The following is a 6,212-nucleotide window of genomic DNA, read 5'->3' as shown; positions in this document are numbered from 1 at the left end:
TTCTCTCCATCAATTTTGACTTCTAAGGCGATCCATCTTTCTCTCATCATAGTCAATATGCATACTCTCTCTGTCATATCGTTTTCTTAGCCTCCAAGCCTTTTATATGTATTTAAGCAAAACACATCTTTCCCTTCTAGGATATGAGGTTTATTGCTTGCATCCAAGTACTACCTCCAGTCCTTAATATAGGATGCAATGGACTAATTTGAGGAGATTAAAAATAAATAAATAAATTACTTTAAAATATTATATTTATTGTTTTTTCTCCAAATTAATTTTCTTGGCTTGTAAACTAATATATAATTTAATGATGCATATAAATATTTTAGAGAGATCATATACTATATGCTATTGCGTCAATAAATAAATAATATAATATTTAAAGTAATTTATTTATTTATTTTAATCTCCTCAAATTAGTCTATTGTATCCTATATTAAGGACTGGAGGTAGTACTCGGGTGCAAGTAATGAACCTCATATCCTAGAAGGAAAAGATATATTTTGCTTAAATACATATAAAAGGCTTAGAGACTCAAAAAATGACATGACAGAGAATGTGTGTGTGTTGACTATGATGAGAGAAAGATGGATTGGCTTGGAAGTGGAAATTTATAAAGAGAAAATATAGCATTTGGTGAGACCGAAAAGAATAAAATTAATGGATGTTTATGGAAGTTGAAGAATTTTGTTATTTTTTTCCTTTTACAAAGTTCATTTATATTTTTACACCCAAGTAAATTTCATGGTGCCTAATGCCCCTTGATGCAAACTTTGTTGTTAAAAATGCACCTTAAAACTGACTTTCTGAGCCCCTCTAACGGTAAACTGACGGACGTTAACGGCATAGTGCCAGATGCTCCCTTTTGACAACTTCATGTATATTTTTGCACCCAAATAAATTTTATGGTGCCTAGTGCTCTTTAGGATAAACTTTTTTTTGTTAAAATTGCACCTTAATCCATTTTAAAATACAAAACTACCCCTTATTTTATGTTCTGTCCTCCCCCTTCCTTAGCATTAACAAGGGAAAACAAATAAAACAAAATGTTTATTTTAAGGACTATGGTCGTTCCATCCTTTCCAGTGTCTTCCAACAGAATACCATGTGGTTCACCACCAAGACGTTCAGTTGCTCTCATTTATTTGCTAACCATCTAGGAATAGTGCGAGTCGATTTGTATTAATTAAGTTAATTATGATAGATAGACATTCATTGTGTAGTAGTATTATGTTTTGTCTGTGATTTGTAATTGGCATTATTACTAAAAGAATGAAAAGTGTCTCAATTTTACTCTTGATTTTTTGGGTACAATTTTACCATGAACTTTTTATTTGAGTTTTAGCAATCAAGGGTAAAATTACACAACAAAAATAGATTAAGAATAAAATTACACTACTAAAAAAATTAGAACGTTGAGTGCACTTAAAAAATAAAATTAAAAGTAAAATTACACATTTTACCTTTTTAAATACACATTTCGGAGCGCTTTCTAGGGTCATTCTACCCACAAATATTGTAACAGCCTCTCTTAGTCCCCAAAAACTTTGCCTGCCAATAGAACTTTGCTTTTGTGCATGCTTTTGTTAGGGACGCAGGTAGTGGCATCACACTCATAATCCATTTACTTTTTTTTTTTTCCCTTTTCCGCTATAATTGAGTATCTTCAAATTATTTTGGACTAAAAATTATAGAGAAAAGGCAAGCATTACTTTGTGAGATTTTCTCAAAGACTATAGATTACTTTTCCGGTTCTTAATATAAGAGCTATTTAACTTATTTTGATTAGATTAAGAAAGTTAGATAAATTAGTTAATTATAAGAAATATAACATGTTTTTTTTAAAATACCATAATTATATTTCTTAATATTCTCCCTTCCTCTTATATTTGATTACGGTTGAGAAAGTATCTATAGGGGTAATTTAGAAAAAATTGATAACTATAAAAAATAGGTCATATATTTAGGATCAAAATCAATTCAACAAGTAGGTCCTATATTAAGAACTGGAGGAGTATTTGTTATGAGAAACTTTTAGCTGGCTAACTAAAACATTTATTATTCCATTATTATTCTAAATTACTTTTTAGAATTGATTTCAAAAATAAATTACATTATTAATGATTATTTTTCAATTCTATTCCTATTTAATTTCTGTTTAAAATGGAGATAAAGGAGTGACATGTAAACATAAATGGAAACAAAAAAATTAATAAGAAAAATTAAAGACTAGATCCATTTAATACATCTTGTGTATATGAGAATGTGTTATAAATCACTTATAATAAGAACTAAAGTAGTATTTGGCAAATCAGGGACTACGTGACTCTTTTGATCTCTCAAATGTAAGTAGCAATTAGTCAATTACTTTAGTATTAAAAAAATTAAAATAATTAAACTCGTTAAATATGTAGATTATTTTTTTAAAAAAATAGTATTAAAATTATACTATTAATTAATTAAACTTAGTTATGTTTAACAATTCCTCTCTCTTATTTTAAAATCTAAAATGTATAGTAGAGTAACTATTGAGGGGCGTTATTAAAATTTAAAAAAAAAAAAGTATTTCAAACATTTGGATATGCAACTTATAATTATAATTTGGACCATGTCAATCTTATAGTAATTAGGACCATCTTAATATTTCAATCAAATATGTAACTTATAATTTGGACCATCTCTATGCTTTATATATGAGATCAGAGGAAATTACCACTCCCATAAAAATCAGAGATCTCAATAATTTTAGGAAAAATTAATCTTTTGACTCATATGACTTTAACTTAGTTGCAACTCAGTCCTCAAACTTGTACAACTTAATATCTGTGATTTTGCATTAGTTAAAACTTAATCCCTAAACTTTAATTTGCTATTACAAATCAGTCCCCATATATAGTTTTAAACATTATTTGAAAACCTTGGACCTTTCCCAAATCAGATCATCCTCAAGGTCTCAGGGATTTTAGGCCGATCAGCCTCTACAATGTCGCTCATAAAATTACTTCCAAAGTATTATGTAACAGGCTAAAGACTCCTCTTGCTTCACTCATAGCACCAAAGCAAAGTGCTTTTTTGAAGGGTAGATTGATATCAGACAATCTTATGCTAGCTGCTGATATTCTCTCTCAAATTCATTCAACTAGACAAGGTAGGCGAAAATTGCCTACGCTAAAGGTTGATTTTGCCAAAGCTTTTGATATGCTTTCTTAATCCTTCATCTCTGCTGTTATGCAAAGAATGAATTTCCTAGCCAAATGGATCAATCTTATACAACAATGCATTTCGACAGTCCAATATCAAATTCTCTTCAATGGGCAGCTCACCTCAATGATTCATCCATCAAGAGGTGTTCGTCAAGGCGATCAATTCTTTCCATATCTTTACATGCTTTCAGCTAATTTTTTATCATGCTTGATCTCTTCCTTTGAGGTATTCCAATCATGGAAAGGGATAAAAATTTGTAATGCCGCTTGACCTGTCTCTCATCTCCTTTGTGCAGATGATTCTATTTTCTTCTTTGAAGGCTCAAATGATTGTTGTGGCACAATTAAGTTAGCCTTGGATACTTACTGCTTCTGGTGAGCGCAATCAATAAACAAATCCAGGTCTACACTTATTTGTAGTCCAAATATTGCTCACCACAAGAAAATGGAACTCTCTCAACTCTTTGCAATCCATTTCTCACAATGCCTTGGCAAATATCTACGGGCTTGGATTGATCCTGGACGAAGCATGACTGTTATTTACCAGTAAATGACTCAAAACATTGATAATCGTGTTAATGCATGGCAATCCAGACTCCTTTCTCAAGCCTCTTGTCTCACATTGTTAAAATCTGTTTTGTCATCTGTCATTATTCATGTCATGTCTTGTATCAAACTACCGGATAGTATTTGCCAAGCCATTGACAATAAATGTATCGACTTTTTCTCGGTTTCACAAGGTGATCAAAAGAAGATTCACTTATTGAACAAAAGCAATCTCTTTCTACACAAAGATCAAGGTGGAATAAGCCTGTCACCCACAAGTCTTTTTAACAAAGCCCTCTTAACCAAGCAAATATGGAGAATTTTTATGGCATGTCAGGATTCTTTACCCCATTCCACCCTTAGGATTAAATACTTTGATGAATGTAGTCCTCACTTGGTCAAAAAGCCGTATAACTCCTCGTGGATGTGGAAGGGAATAACTGATTGTGCTGGATTGATATCAGATAGGCTCAAATGGAAGGTTGGAAATGGCTCCTCAATCTTCCTTAACCACCATGCTTGGCGGCCCATGCAAGTTAGTTCTGATGTTTCTGCAAGTATTAGCAGAGTCTCGGATCTTTTAGTGCATGATTCTCCTTTCTGGAATCCAATCGGATGAAATAAATCTTTAATTTTCAGATTATGTTAGTCAGACGTTGCCTCTCTTATTTGTAGCCAGCCATTATCTCTCATAGCTCAATCAGATTGACAAGCCTATGTTTTTACATGCATTTTTATACATTTTTGGTGGGTTTTTATCATTATTATTGGTCTTTAATTGCATTATTTGAGTATAATTTATATCAAAATGCTTTAACTTGAATTAGTGCATAATAGGGGTAAAATTATCATAATTGTGATTGATTGATTTATAAGAATAATTAATGCTACCTTATTCTTAAATTTTAGTTGCAGATTTGCTGAAGAATTAAAAATCTAAAAAAAAAAAGGAAAGAAATATATGAAAAAAATAAAATATATATATAATAATAAGAGGGTCAGGTAGTAAAACTGTGCGTTTTACTACCTGCCCTAAATTATTAAAATCATCATCATCTTCAACAAAGGACGCACGAGGAAGCTGACGGCCAAAAGGATAAAAAAGGCGAGCAGAGGCACTATTCATCATCATCTCTAGCGAGAAGGGACCAGGGGGCGACGTTGGAAAGGAATTCAGCGTGAGCAGTGAGGGCGCCTTCACCTTCTTCTCCTCCTTCTCGGCGTCAACAGAACCAGTGAGGATCAGAGGACTGCGACGGCGCGACAGAATCAGAGCAGAGCAGCGACGCCGTGAAGCTGCAGTCAGACTTCCATATCCCATTCTCGCTGAATCTTCATCCTCCATTGATCCAGTTCCACCATTATCATCCTCTTCGACTTCTTCATTGTTCTATCATGGCTGGATATGGTAGACTGCTGGAGGTAGTATTTTTTATGGTTAACCGTGCCTAGAGCTTCATAATTCTCTAATTCAATAACAATGACAGGTGCTCGGATCATCAAAGAGAAGTTTTAGTTAATTTAATTTCCTGTCTAATAATTATTTAACAATTTCTAAGTTTTAGGACAGTTACCTTTTTTTTGGTTGACTTTAGGATAGTTCCCTACCAAGACTTTAGGATAGTTATTTTGATTATTGGAAAATTTGTATTGTTTAATTTAATTATATTTAGAAATTATTATGACTGGATTACTATTTAGCATTTGATATTGGACTGTTTATAGCTTTAATTTCAAGTATAATGTTGTGATTATGATATTTTTATTGATTTTGGAGTTAATATATTGCGATATTCTGAGATAGCTCAAAATCTTATATCATATTGTCTCTTATTAGCTTTAATTCTATTATTTTGGATTTAAGAGTTTTTAGCATCCTTAATTCTATTTTACTACTCTGGTTGTAGTTAGTAATTTAGGATTTTGAAAAATATTTCGTGACAATTCGAGGTGGCTCGGTTGTTGGATTAAAAGCTTAATTGTAATTCTTAATTCATTATTTTAACTCCCGTATCTTTTGGAGTGAGCATTGTCTGCGTTGTTGAATTAGAGGATTGATTATTAGCATTGTTATTTGTGTGTTTCATTTTCATTTCTTTAATCTTCATTCATTTTAATTATTTTTATATAAAAAATAAAAAAAGTATTTTAATTTCAATTTAATTCATGGTATTTAATTAGCAATTATCAAATCAAAAATTATTTTTATAATTTAGATTACTTGTATTAATTTACTATGATTTAATTTCGTTTTCAGCTCCTCAAAGTAAATACGATCCGGATTGTGTACTATATTGCGTTAATTCAATTAATGTTTAGAGTAACCCAAAGCGACAAATTAAGAGCTTTATTTCATCAATCAAGGGTCCGTTTGGCAAGGCTTATTTGGGCTTAAAAGCTGCATTTTTTTCCTTATAAGCCTGATTGGCTGATCTGGTTGTGTTTGGCTGGGCTTAAAAA

Source organism: Neltuma alba, unplaced genomic scaffold (genome assembly GCF_004799145.2).
Source record: "Neltuma alba isolate B1F8T4 unplaced genomic scaffold, ASM479914v2 tig00011304_pilon, whole genome shotgun sequence".
In the NCBI taxonomy this organism is placed as follows: Eukaryota; Viridiplantae; Streptophyta; class Magnoliopsida; order Fabales; family Fabaceae; genus Neltuma; species Neltuma alba.
Note: the sequence above shows the minus strand (reverse complement) of the source record.